At 52.4% G+C, this 14,871-nt stretch overlaps 1 protein-coding gene across 1 annotated transcript in view; it reads left to right on the forward strand.

The window, feature by feature from the left end:
* The first annotated feature begins 459 nt into the window (after positions 1-459).
* The window catches only part of PCNX4 (pecanex 4), a 146,013-nt gene continuing 131,601 nt past the window's right edge, over positions 460-14,871 (forward strand). The window contains 1 exon segment of the mRNA XM_030213787.1: positions 460-668. The gene's annotated coding sequence lies outside the window, so the exon portion shown is untranslated.

Consider the following 14,871-nt stretch of genomic DNA (forward strand, 5'->3'; position numbering starts at 1 on the left):
CGTTCCTGGCAGCTGTAGCGATATACACGCTGCCTTCGGTCTGCCCCGGAAGCCTTCTCTTCAAGTTCCTGTTCCCACCTATGCGGGAACAGGAACTTGAAGCGAAGGCTTCGGGGCAGAGCCAAAGGCAGCGTGTACAACGCTACCGCTGCCAGGAACGCTGGAAAAGACTGCTGCCTGCGCCGGAGGGAGGGAGGAAGAGAGAGGAGTAGACGGAGACGCTCCTCTCCGTCCGCTTGGCTTCCCTGCCCTCTCTGTCTGCGTCCCGCCGAAAGGAAATGACGTCAGAGGAAGGCGGGACGCAGATAGAGAGGGCAGGGAAGCCAATCGGACGGAGAGGAGCGCGTGCCTGCATGTGTTTTTTTTTTTTTTTTTTTAACTAATGGCGCGGCAGCGCCTCGCGTCGTTTGGGGGGGCACTGCCCCCACTCGCCCCCCCTAGTCTACGCCTATGGTCTGCTGGATGTAAACAATACCAAAAAAGCAGGAGAAGCCTCTACAGAAGACAAACAAATCACCGAGTAGAGGCTAATTGATGAACAGACCAACTCAGGAGATAATGTTGAAGACGTTTTAATAAATCAACTTGCACAGAGGACCCGACATGGTCCATGTTTCAAAAGAATTGTCAGATGTGGAAGGAGGGGGAATAAAAGCAAAGTGAAGCTGGTGAGAAGGATATACTAATATATCTTTTATTTTTAAGGGTAAAGGGACTATTATTGAGTAACTAGTAAAAAAGGCCCGTTTCTGACACAAATGAAACGGGCGCTAGCAAGGTTTTCCTCGGAGTGTTTATGTTTGAGTGTGTGTGAGAGTGACTGTGTGAGAGAGAGTGTGAATGTATGTGTGTGACAGAGAGAGAGAGACTGGGTGCGAGTGTGTTTGTGAGAATAAGAGTGTGTGCCATGGGCCCCTCCCTCCCTTCCTCGCAGTTCCAGTGTCCCCCCTCTGACATAATAGCTTGAAGTTGGGCATTGGGATGTAGGAGGAGCCAGTATTCTTAGTACACTGGCCACACAGACATCCCAGCAGAGCAATGGGGCACTGTAGTGGACTTCACATAAAAGCTCCCAGGTGCACATCTTACTGTTACCCCCTTATATTGTATGGGGAGCCGTCCAAAATGCACCAAAAACCTATTATACCTAACTATACACCACTACAATAACCCTTACGGCTGCAGGTGTCACTTTATGTGGGTACAGTAGGTTTTTGGGAGGGGGATAACACTTGCCACCACAAGTGTAATAGAGTAGATTATGGGCCTGGGATCCCTTCTCCACGGTGAACTGCACTGACCTCTAGGCTACTCCAGGGACCTGCTTGCTGCTGTAATAGGATTGACCATAACATCTGAATCTGTCAGAAGCTGGTATGTACCGTTTGGGGGGGTCATTCCTTTATTCGTCCTCTGGTCATCTGGTTATTTAGGGCACTTTTTTTTGGCTTAGTCCTTATTGAAACAGGTCTAGCTCAAAACATCTTAATTTAGTCCTGTACGTTGTGGTTTTGTTCCATTATGGCAGAGAAATATCCAAGTGTTAGGAACGCCCTAATTCCAGCCCTGACACGCCCCCTTATGATTTGGATGCTTCAGACGAACTGCATAGATAAATGTCTGCAAAATAGTTTTTGAAAATAATGATTTGAACGTTTTGGCAAGCAAAACATCCAAGTGCTGCTTCGTAATTGAGTCCCATATTGTGATTGTGACCATTTTAATACATTTTTCTCTTTAGTTTTTTAGGCTTTATGCTATTCTTAATTAGCCTGTTTGTGATTTATGTAGCCATTTTCTTTCCCTTATATTCAGATTGTACTTACAATAACAAGAACACATACAAAATCAAGTATGGCTTTATATTCTGTAAGTTAAGATAATAAACTGATTCTATCTTTTCAAGCTGGCAGAATGCTATGGTTGTTTACAAATTAAGTCTGATAATTGCTGTTTTTCTACTATTCAGATTGTTAATAGTACCCTGTATTTTCCCATTCATGACTCTGTTTATCAGAGTAGAATTGACTGATCTAATGGATTAGAAGTATCTTCACAACAGTACCTCTAAGGGAGAAGGAGGGATTCTAGAGCTTAAAGGCCATGTGTTTTATCCGTACTATTATTTGCCATCTGTGCTATTCATACTGACGGTGCATGCAAACAGGGTGCCATGTTGTAAATTTAGTAATGCCCTGCTTGGTAACAAAAAAAATTGTTGTAGTATGCACAATCTATACTATTGCTGTATAGAAATAAATAAAAAATAAAATGTCCAGTTCAGTAACTGCTCAAAATATCCTCTAGTAACCTAAATATTATAAAACTACAGAAACTGTGAATTGCATTAATTATAAAAATCATGGCAAAGAAAACTGCTAAAAATAATACAACATGTGATACCCATTATACTTCATAAACATTTCTTGGAAATAGATTTCTGCAGAACAGTGACAATTACTCTAAACCAGTCTGCATATTTCTTTAGTAGTATCAGAAAACTTGGGCTGGTTCATTATCTCTAGATTTGTGAAAGTTTTTGTAATTCAGGAACTTTTACAAGCTGAAACCCATGGTCTTGCTAGTAGAGGTACTGCAAACCAGTTTTCCTTTCACCTCTTTTTCTTTTTTAAGAATATTGCTACACTTTATTTGATCTAAACTATTTAGCTGGAAATTATGTAAGAAAGATAAAGTAATAGTCTCCAGTTCTTTTACTTCATAAAGTTTATGAAGTTAATGGCAGTCCTAGGCATAGCAAAGGGGGCCCTTTTACTAAGCATTGGTAAGCCCACCGTGGACGTACCGCGCAGCAATCTGTAACTATTGCTGGCCCAATGCGGATGCTTGGCAGTTCACCCCAGCATGCGCCATTTCCAGCGCTAGTGAAACTAGGTCCCTATTTTTTACCACAGCAGTTACCCAGCGGTTATCAGGCAGTGCGGGAGCCCTTTCTGTAAGGGCTTCCTCCTCCCGCCCCCCACCCCACATGGCCATGCGGTAAGTGCAATCTTACTAAATGGCCATTTCTTTTTTCAGCCTTTATTTATTTGTTGCACTTGTATCCCACATTTTCCCACCTATTTGCAGGCTCAATGTGGCTTACAATTTCCGTCATGACATATGCCATTTCAGAGTACAGATTCAATTGGTAATATATATAGAAACATAAATGATACAATGAACAATTGGTATATTACAATTGGTAATATATATAGAAACATGGATGATATAATGAACAATTAGGTACAAAAGGGGAGAACATACAATTGGTATTACATATTGAACATGGAATACATAATAAATTAGGCAATACTATATAGGGAGAAAATAATCTAATTGTAAGGTATATGGTGGAGAATTACAGTTCCAATTATGAATCATTATGGTATGTCATGTTAAAGAGATGTGTCTTTGTGCTTTACGGAAGTTAATTAGGTTTTGAATAATTTTCAGGTCAAGAGGTAAAGCATTCCACATTTGCAAACTCAAGTATGAAAAGCTGGACGCATGCATTACTTTATATTTTAGACCTTTACAGCTGGGGAAATGAAGATTTAGGAATGTGCGTGCTGATCTTATAGCATTCCTGGGTGGTAGGTCAATGAGGTCTAACATGTAAATCGGGGCATCACCGTGAATTATTTTATGCACTAGAATACATATTTTGAAAGTTATACATTCTTTAAGAGGAAGCCAGTGTAAGTTTTCTCTTTGGGGCTTAGCACTTTCATATTTTGTCTTTCCAAATATAACTCTGGCTGTGGTGTTTTGGGTCGTTTGAAGTTTTTTTTAATGATTTGTTCTTTACAGCCAGCAAGAAGACCACTGCAATAGTCTAAGTGACTCAGTAACATTGATTGCACTAGATTACGAAAGATTCCCCTAGGGAAGAAAGGTTTAACTCTTCTGAGTTTCCACATTGAGTGGAACATCTTCCTTGTTGTATTCTTAACATGATTTTCCAGTGTAAGGTTCCGATCAATGGTTACGCGAAGAATTTTCAGGGTATTTGAAATGGGAATGGTAAAGTTTGGTGTGGATATGGTGGTGAAGTTATTTGTGTTCTCCGAGGACAAGCAGGCTACTTGTTCTCACGACTGGGTGACGTCCGCGGCAGCCCCCACCAACCGGAAGAAGCTTCGCGGGCGGTCCGCACGCAGGGCACGCCCACCGCGCATGCGCGGCCGTCTTCCCGCCCGTGCGCGACTGTTCCCGCCAGTCCTTTCTTTTCCGCGCCTGGAGAGAGTCGTGCGACTGCCGCTCTCTCTTAGTCAGCCCCGGAAAACCGTCGCGTTCTTCGTGAATTCGTTTATTTTTTTGTTTCTGTTACCGCGTGCTCCAGTTTTCCTTTTTTCCTAAAAAAAAAAAAAAAAGAGAGCACGCGCTTTATTTTCCCTCGTTTTCTAGCGAGGGCGTCGCGTTGCGGCCTTGCGGCCGCGCGGTCGATTATTTTTCGAAGTGTGATTTACCGCCACCATCGACGACTTTAACTTCACCGACGCGATTTTTCCGTCGATGTCCTCGAAGGTCCCGAGTGGATTTAAGAAGTGTGGTCGGTGCGGCCGGCCGATCTCGCAGACCGACACCCACGCTTGGTGCCTCCAGTGCCTCGGGCCGGAGCACAATATCAAGTCGTGTTCTTTGTGTCTTGGTCTCCGGAAACGGACTCAGGTTGCGAGGCAAGTTCTGCGGGACCGTCTTTTTGGAACTTGCGCCGGCCCCTCAACGTCGACCTCGACGGCATCAGTATCGACGGCCGGTTCTTCGGTACCGGTATCGAGGCCCGAGAAATCGGCACCGATGGCATCGACCCCAGGAGCACAGGTCCCGTCGGCCCGCCGGTCCTCCGGTGAGGGTAGGGGTGAGAGGCCGCATGGGCAATCGGCTACGGTCACTCCCTCGGCCCATGGCCCTCGGGACCGAACCCTGTCTGACCCGGTTCCTCGAGACCAAGGGGGATCGACCTCCTCCTCCTCCATTCCACCTGGCACCGATGACGGGCACCGCAAGAAATCCAAGAAGCACCGTCATCGGTCGCCTTCGATGCACCCGGCGCTCGGTACCGGCGAGGAGTCGACACCGAAGCGTCCGCGTCGAGAGGAGAGATCCCCTTCGGTAGTGGAGGTACCGACGCATCAGGGTCCCAGCACTTAGGTGCAGTCTCCTGGACCCGAGCAGCTTCCGGCACCGACACCTCTACCGGCCCCCCCGCCTTTCCCGGCAGTGGGCCTGGACGAGTGCTTCTGAGCCATCCTTCCGGGGATCCTGGAAGGGCTGATGCGCCAGGCTGTGCCGGCGCCGGGGGTGCTTGCGCCCTCGGCGCCGTTGACTGTGGCGCCGGCGAGCTCTAGCCCGGTGCCGAGGCCGTCGACACCACCGCCGCTTGCGGCGCCGGTCTCGACCGCCACGCAGGTGGAGTCCCCGTCGACGTCGATGGAGGGAGCTTCGTCCCCGCCGGCGCGGGAGTCCACCGCTCGACGACACCGAGGCCTCGGTGCCTCGACGTCGAGCCGGGCCCGGTTAAGGACTCAGCTACATGAGCTTATGTCCGATACCGAGGAAGAGGCCTCGTGGGGGGAAGAGGAAGACCCCAGATATTTCTCCTCAGAGGAGTCTGCGGGTCTTCCCTCGGACCCCACGCCTTCACCAGAGAGGAAGCTCTCGCCTCCTGAGAGCCTCTCCTTTGCCTCCTTTGTACGGGATATGTCTATTTGCATTCCCTTCCCCGTGGTCTCTGTGGATGAGCCGAGGGCTGAGATGCTCGAGGTCCTCGACTATCCATCACCACCTAGAGAGTCCTCCACGGTGCCGTTGCACAATGTCCTCAAAGAGACACTGCTTCGGAACTGGATGAGACCGCTATCTAATCCCATCATTCCCAAGAAAGCAGAGTCCCAGTACAGAATCCACTCAGACCCAGAGTTAATGCGGCCCCAATTGCCCCATGACTCGGTGGTCGTGGATTCTGCTCTCAAGAGGGCACGGAGTTCGAGGGATACCGCCTCGGCGCCCCCGGGGCGGGAGTCTCGCACTCTGGACTCGTTTGGGAGGAAGGCCTACCAATCCTCCATGCTCATGACCCGCATCCAGTCGTACCAGCTCTATACGAGCATCCACATGCGGAACAATGTGAAGCAACTGGCGGACCTGGTCGATAAGCTCCCGCCGGAGCAGTCCAGGCCTTATCAGGAGGTGGTCAGGCAGCTGAAGGCGTGCAGAAAGTTCCTGTCCAGGGGTATCTATGACACCTGTGACGTGGCATCTCGTGCTGCGGCCCAAGGTATAGTGATGCGCAGGCTCTCATGGCTGCGTGCCTCTGACCTGGACAACCGCACCCAGCAGAGACTGGCCAACGTCCCTTGCCGGAGGGATAATATTTTTGGTGAGAATGTCGAGCAGCTGGTGGACCAACTGCATCAGCGGGAAACCGCCCTCGACAAGCTCTCCCACCGGGCGCCTTCAGCATCCACCTCAGCAGGTGGACGTTTTTCCCGGGCCCGGCAGGCTGTGCCCTATTCTTTTGCAAAGCGTAGGTACACCCAGCCGGCCCGAAGGCCTCGTTAGCCACAGGGACAGCCCCAGCGCGCTCGTTCTCGTCAACAGCGTGCGCCTAAGCAGCCCCCTGCGCCTCCACAGCAAAAGCCGGGGACGGGCTTTTGACTGGATCCACGGGAACATAGCCGCCCTCAAAGTGTCCGTACTGGACGATCTGCCGGTCGGAGGGAGGTTAAAATTTTTTCACCAAAGGTGGCCTCTCATAACCTCCGACCAGTGGGTTCTCCAAATAGTGCGGTGCGGATACGCCCTGAATTTGGCCTCCCTGCCACCAAATTGTCCTCCAGGAGCTCAATCCTTCAGCTCCCATCACAAGCAGGTACTTGCAGAGGAACTCTCCGCCCTTCTCAGCGCCAATGCGGTCGAGCCCGTACCACCCGGGCAAGAAGGGCAGGGATTCTATTCCAGGTACTTCCTTGTGGAAAAGAAAACAGGGGGGATGCGTCCCATCCTAGACCTGAGAGGCCTGAACAAATTCCTGGTCAAAGAAAAGTTCAGGATGCTTTCCTTGGGCACCCTTCTGCCAATGATTCAGAAAAACAATTGGCTATGCTCCCTGGATTTAAAGGACACATACACTCACATCCCGATACTGCCAGCTCACAGACAGTATCTCAGATTCCGCCTGGGCGCACGGCACTTTCAGTATTGTGTGCTGCCCTTTGGGCTCGCCTCTGCCCCACGAGTGTTTACAAAGTGCCTCGTGGTGGTAGCGGCGTATCTACGCAAGCTGGGAGTGCACGTGTTCCCATATCTCGACGATTGGCTGGTCAAGAGCACCTCGGAGGCAGGAGCCCTCCGGTCTATGCAGTGCACTATTCAACTTCTGGAGCTGCTGGGGTTTGTGATAAATTACCCAAAGTCCCATCTCCAGCCAACACAGTCTCTGGAATTCATAGGAGCTCTGCTGAATACCCAGACGGCTCGGGCCTTCCTTCCCGAAGCGAGGGCCAACAACCTCCTGTCCCTGGCTTCGCAGACCAGAGCGTCTCAGCAGGTCACAGCTCGGCAGATGTTGAGACTTCTGGGTCATATGGCCTCCACAGTTCATGTGACTCCCATGGCTCGTCTTCACATGAGATCTGCTCAATGGACCCTAGCTTCCCAGTGGTTTCAGGCCACCGGGAATCTAGAAGATGTCATCCGCCTCTCCACCAGCTGCCGCACTTCACTGCTCTGGTGGACCATCCGGACCAATTTGACCCTGGGACGTCCATTCCAAATTCCGCAGCCCACGAAAGTGCTGACGATGGATGCATCTCGCCTAGGGTGGGGAGCTCATGTCGATGGGCTTCACACCCAGGGTCTGTGGTCCCTCCAGGAAAAGGATCTGCAGATCAACCTCCTGGAGCTCCGAGCGATCTGGAACACACTGAAGGCTTTCAGAGATCGGCTGTCCTGCCAAATTATCCAAATTCGGACAGACAATCAGGTTGCAATGTATTACACCAACAAGCAGGGGGGCACCGGATCTCGCCCCTTGTGTCAGGAAGCCGTCGGGATGTGGCGTTGGGCTTGCCAGTTCGGCATGCTCCTCCAAGCCACATACCTGGCAGGTGTAAACAACAGTCTGGCCGACAGACTGAGCAGAGTCATGCAACCGCACGAGTGGTCGCTTCATTCCAGAGTGGTACGCAAGATCTTCCGAGAGTGGGGCACCCCCTCGGTGGACCTTTTCGCCTCTCAGACCAACCACAAGCTGCCTCTGTTCTGTTCCAGACTACAGGCACACGGCAGGCTAGCGTCGGATGCCTTTCTCCTCCATTGGGGGACCGGCCTCCTGTATGCTTATCCTCCCATACCTTTGGTGGGGAAGACCTTACTGAAGCTCAAGCAAGACCACGGCACCATGATTCTGATAGCGCCCTTTTGGCCCCGTCAGATCTGGTTCCCTCTTCTTCTGGAGTTGTCCTCAGAAGAACCGTGGAGATTGGAGTGTTTTCCGACTCTCATCTCGCAGAACGACGGAGCGTTGCTGCACCCCAACCTTCAGTCCCTGGCTCTCACGGCCTGGATGTTGAGGGCGTAGACTTCACTGCGTTGGGTCTGTCTGAGGGTGTCTCCCGTGTCTTGCTTGCCTCTAGGAAGGATTCCACTAAAAAGAGTTACTTTTTCAAGTGGAGGAGGTTTGTCGTTTGGTGTGAGAGCAAGGCCCTAGAACCTCGTTCTTGCCCTGCACAGAACCTGCTTGAATACCTTCTGCACTTATCAGAGTCTGGCCTCAAGACCAACTCAGTAAGGAATCACCTTAGTGCGATTAGTGCTTACCATTATCGTGTGGAAGGTAAAGCCATCTCTGGAGAGCCTTTAGTCGTCCGATTCATGAGAGGCTTGCTTTTGTCAAAGCCCCCTATCAAGCCTCCTACAGTGTCATGGGATCTCAACGTCGTCCTCACCCAGCTGATGAAACCTCCTTTTGAGCCACTGAATACCTGCCATCTGAAGTACTTGACCTGGAAGGTCATTTTCTTGGTGGCAGTTACTTCAGCTCGTAGAGTCAGTGAGCTTCAAGCCCTAGTAGCTCACGCTCCATATACCAAATTTCATCACAACAGAGTAGTGCTCCGCACCCACCCAAAGTTCCTGCCGAAGGTGGTGTCGGAGTTCTATCTTAACCAGTCAATTGTCTTGCCAACATTCTTCCCCAGGCCGCATACCCGCCCTGCTGAACGTCAGTTGCACACATTGGACTGCAAGAGAGCATTGGCCTTCTACTTGGAGCGGACACAGCCCCACAGACAGTCCGCCCAATTGTTTGTTTCTTTCGACCCTAACAGGCTAGGGGTCGCTGTCGGGAAACGCACCATCTCCAATTGGCTAGCAGATTGCATTTCCTTCACTTACGCCCAGGCTGGGCTGGCTCTTGAGGGTCATGTCACGGCTCATAGTGTTAGAGCCATGGCAGCGTCAGTGGCCCACTTGAAGTCAGCCACTATTGAAGAGATCTGCAAGGCTGCGACGTGGTCATCTGTCCACACATTCACATCGCATTACTGCCTCCAGCAGGATACCCGACGCGACAGTCGGTTCGGGCAGTCGGTGCTGCAGAATCTGTTTGGGGTTTAAATCCAACTCCACCCTCCAGGACCCGAATTTATTCTGGTCAGGCTGCACTCTCAGTTAGTTGTTCTTCGTAGGTCAATTTCTGTTATGCCCTTGCCGTTGCGAGGTTCCATTGACCTGGGTTCTTGTTTTGAGTGAGCCTGAGAGCTAGGGATACCCCAGTCGTGAGAACAAGCAGCCTGCTTGTCCTCGGAGAAAGTGAATGATACATACCTGTAGCAGGTGTTCTCTGAGGACAGCAGGCTGATTGTTCTCACCTACCCTCCCTCCTCCCCTTTGGAGTTGCGTTTCATCTTTTTGCTTGTCATTCAACTGGCGGGAACGGTCGCGCACGGGCGGGAAGACGGCCGCGCATGCGCGGTGGGCGTGCCCTGCGTGCGGACCGCCCGCAAAGCTTCGTCCGGTTGGTGGGGGCTGCCGCGGACGTCACCCAGTCGTGAGAACAATCAGCCTGCTGTCCTCGGAGAACACCTGCTACAGGTATGTATCATTCACTTTATATTGTGATGTAAGTACAAGACATTGTGTTTTCTCTTCATTAAGTTTCAATTGAAATGCATCCGCCCATGAGTGCATAATTTGGAAGCTGTGATTGATGTTATTGGTGATTTCTTTTAGATCATGTTTAAACGGGATGTAAATCGTAACGTCATCTGCGTATTGTCAGGATTGCAGGAGGTCAAAATTATTGCTGGACATACTTAGATTAATATGAAATCAGTTTGATAATATTAAACCAGCTTCTGACCTCTGATAAACTCTCCCCCCTCTCCTGCAGGAACCACTGAGGATGGCACCAAATGGTGCTCAGAGAGGCCTGATAGCCCTTTGGTTTCTCAATTACTCTTGATTAACATACCTTTTGTTCCATCTGGGAGCAGGGCTTCAGAGCAACCAAAGCCAGACAGTCAGGCTCCATCACTAGGGATTTCAAACAGGACAACCTGTGAAAGTTGTCACCTTCCCTGACTTCAGAAAGTATCTGGAGTTCTGTAAAGGAAATAACTGGGAAAGAGAAGTTTTTGATCTCTCTCTGCTCCTGTTCCCCCTCAGATCTTATTAGGTATAAAGCAGAGCTCACTAGGGCTCTCTCTCTCTCTCTGTCTTTCTCTGTGCAGCAGAGCACAGAGCTCAGCTTAGGGTCTACTGCCCCCCCCCCCCTCTCTCTGTCCCGGGCACTTCTCTGTGTCCAGGGCACTAGGTCTCCCTCTTTCTTTCTCCCTGCAGCAGAGGGCACGGGACTCTGCTGGGCTGTCTTTGTTTCTTCTTCTTCTTTCTCTGCACACCTCCATCTTTAAGCCACCAGAGCACCTGGCTCTGCTTCCCCCCTTCTCAGACAGCCCTAGTCCAAGGTTTCTCTCTTCCTATGAACAAACACCCTATCCTTTCTTTCTCCCTCCCTCTAAACACACACCCCAAGACAGCTTGTACCCTTTTTCCTGTACTAAATGCTGTGAGCCAATACATATATGCAAATATAATATACTTTCTCCGAGGACAAGCAGGCTGCTTGTTCTCACTGATGGGTGACGTCCACGGCAGCCCCTCCAATCGGAAACTTCACTAGCAAAGTCCTTTGCTAGCCCTCGCGCGCATGCGCGGCCGTCTTCCCGCCCGAAACCGGCTCGAGCCGGCCAGTCTTCTTTTGTCTGCACTCGGTACGGTCGTGTTTCGCCGTGTCGGGCCCCGGAAAGTTGACCTCGCGCGTCCAAATTGTTTTTTGAGCGTGTTTTTTCTTCGGAAAAGCTTTTTCTAAAGTCGGGAAGTGCTCCGGAAACCCTCCACCGGGTTTCGTGTCAATCCTCCCCGTACTTCCAGCTTTTTGCCCCGGTAAGTTTTCTTTCGTCGTCGGGGTAGGCCTCTTTTTGGCCTCGGTCGAGATTTTTCTCCCTCTAAATTTTGGTGCTTCAATTTTCGCCATTTCGGCTTTTGATTTCGCCGGCGTGATTTTTCCGCCCATGACATCGAAGCCTTCCAGCGGCTTCAAGAAGTGCACCCAGTGCGCCCGGGTTATCTCGCTCACTGATCGACATTCGTCGTGTCTTCAGTGTCTGGGGGCCGAGCACCGCCCTCAGAACTGCAGTCTGTGTTCCCTGCTTCAAAGGCGGACTCAGGTAGCGAGACTAGCCCAGTGGAACGTGTTGTTCTCGGGCTCTTCGTCGGCATCGGCACCGGGATCTTCGAGTGCATCGACGTCGTCAGCGTCCAGACCATCTTCCTCGGCCGCCCTTGCATCGAGCGCATCGAGGCATCGGGCCTCTGCATCGGCGCCGAGACATCGGATAGCTGCATCGACGTCGGTGGTACCAGGACCTCGTCTGCTGATGTCGTCGGACGGTGGTGCATCGGGTGGAGTGCAGGTGAGGGCTGTCCATTCCCCTGCTGGTGGCGGTGAGCCCTCGGGTGGGTCTCCTCCTACCCTGAGGGCTCCTGCGGTACAGCCCCCCCGAGATCGACCCTCTTCGGTCTCGGCCCCGAGGAAGCGACGGGTGGATTCGACGTCCTCCTCGTCGGTGCCGGGGAGCTCCGGTGACATGCTTCGGAAGAAGTCGAAGAAGCATCGACACCGGTCCCCTCCCCGCGTCGGCACCGAGAGCTCTGGGTCGCCGAGGGAGTCGGCACCCAGCAGGCATCGGCACCGAGAGGACCGCTCACCCTCTGTTCAGGAGGTGTCGATGCGCTCCGCTCTGGACAGCCTGGAACAGCCTCCACGCCCGGAACAGGTACTGACGTCGACGCCTGCATCGACCTCCATGCCTTTCTCTGCAGCCGCTCTGAACGAGAGCCTCCGGGCCGTTCTCCCAGAGATTCTGGGGGAGCTGTTGTGCCCTACCCTCCGGTACCGGCGGTGCTTGCGCCACCGGTACCGTCGAGCGTGGCGCCGGCTGGCCCATCGCCCGGGGTGAGGTCCCCGACGTCGGTACCGCGTGCGGTGCCGACTGCGGCCACCTCCCAGGAGGGCTCCCCGACTACGTCGGCGGAGGGAGCTTCGCCGATGCGGGCGAGGGAGTCTACCTCTCGACGCCCCCATCGTGGACGTGGCTCCACGGAGTCGAGCCGGGCCCGGTTGCAGTCGCAGGTCCGTGAACTTGTGTCTGACACCGAGGGTGAGGCCTCGTGGGAAGAAGAAGAAGATCCCAGATATTTCTCTGACGAGGAGTCTGAGGGTCTTCCTTCTGATCCCACTCCCTCTCCTGAAAGACAGCTTTCTCCTCCTGAGAGTCTGTCTTTTGCTTCCTTTGTCCGGGAGATGTCTACGGCCATCCCCTTCCCGGTGGTTGTGGAGGACGAGCCCAGGGCTGAAATGTTTGAGCTCCTGGACTATCCTTCTCCACCTAAGGAAGCGTCCACTGTTCCCTTGCATCATGTCCTAAAAAAGACATTGCTTGCGAACTGGACGAAACCTCTAACTAATCCCCACATCCCCAAGAAGATCGAGTCCCAGTACCGGATCCATGGGGACCCAGAGCTGATGCGCACCCAGTTGCCTCACGACTCTGGAGTTGTGGATCTGGCCCTAAAGAAGGCTAAGAGTTCTAGAGAGCATGCTTCGGCGCCCCCGGGCAAAGACTCTAGAACCTTAGACTCCTTTGGGAGGAAGGCCTACCATTCCTCTATGCTCGTGTCCAAGATCCAGTCTTACCAGCTCTACACGAGCATCCACATGCGGAACAATGTGCGGCAGTTGGCGGGCTTGGTTGATGCTCTTCCCCCTGAGCAAGCCAAGCCTTTTCAGGAGGTGGTCAGGCAGCTGAAGGCGTGCAGAAAATTCCTGGCCAGAGGAGTTTATGACACTTTTGATGTTGCGTCCAGGGCCGCTGCTCAAGGTGTGGTGATGCGCAGGCTCTCATGGCTGCGTGCCGCCGACCTGGAGAATAGAATCCAGCAGCGGATTGCGGACTCGCCTTGCCGTGCGGATAACATTTTTGGCGAAAAAGTCGAACAGGTGGTAGAGTCTCTCCACCAGCGGGACACCGCATTCGACAAATTCGCCCGCCGGCAGCCTTCAGCTTCTACCTCTACAGGTAGACGATTTTTCGGGGGAAGGAAGACTGTTCCCTATACTTCTGGCAAGCGTAGGTACAATCCTCCTTCCCGACAGCCTGCGGCCCAGGCTAAGCCCCAGCGCGCTCGCTCTCGTCAGCAGCGTGCGCCTCAGCAAGGCCCCGCGGCTCCCCAGCAAAAGCAAGGGGCGAGCTTTTGACTGGCTCCAGCAGAGCATAGCCGACATCCAAGTGTCAGTGCCGGGCGACCTGCCAGTCGGGGGGAGGTTGAAAGCTTTTCACCAAAGGTGGCCTCTCATAACCTCCGATCTGTGGGTTCTCCAAATAGTCCGGCAAGGATACACCCTCAATTTGGCCTCAAAACCTCCAAATTGTCCACCGGGAGCTCAGTCTTACAGCTTCCAGCACAAGCAGGTACTTGCAGAGGAACTCTCCGCCCTTCTCAGCGCCAATGCGGTCGAGCCCGTGCCATCCGGGCAAGAAGGGCTGGGATTCTATTCCAGGTACTTCCTTGTGGAAAAGAAAACAGGGGGGATGCGTCCCATCCTAGACCTAAGGGCCCTGAACAAGTATCTCGTAAAAGAAAAGTTCAGGATGCTTTCCCTGGGCACCCTTCTCCCCATGATTCAGCAAAACGATTGGCTATGCTCTCTGGACTTGAAGGATGCCTATACACACATCCCGATACTGCCAGCTTACAGACAGTATCTGCGATTTCAGCTGGGCACACGCCACTTCCAGTACTGTGTGCTACCCTTTGGGCTCGCCTCTGCACCCAGGGTGTTCACAAAGTGCCTAGCTGTGGTAGCAGCGGCGCTTCGCAAGCTGGGGGTGCACGTGTTCCCATATCTCGACGATTGGCTGGTGAAGAACACATCCGAGGCAGGAGCCCTGCAGTCCATGCAGATGACTATTCGCCTCTTGGAGCTACTGGGGTTTGTGATAAATTACCCAAAGTCCCATCTTCTCCCAGTGCAGAAACTCGAATTCATCGGAGCCCTGCTGGATTCTCGGACGGCTCGCGCCTATCTCCCAGAGACGAGAGCCAACAACTTGTTGTCCCTCGTCTCGCGGGTGCGAGCGTCCCAGCAGATCACAGCTCGGCAGATGTTGAGATTGCTGGGCCACATGGCCTCCACAGTTCATGTGACTCCCATGGCCCGCCTTCACATGAGATCTGCTCAATGGACCCTAGCCTCCCAGTGGTTTCAGGCCGCTGGGGGTCTAGAGGACGTGATCCACCTGT

This window comes from Microcaecilia unicolor, chromosome 9 (genome assembly GCF_901765095.1).
Source record: "Microcaecilia unicolor chromosome 9, aMicUni1.1, whole genome shotgun sequence".
NCBI lineage: Eukaryota > Metazoa > Chordata > Amphibia > Gymnophiona > Siphonopidae > Microcaecilia > Microcaecilia unicolor.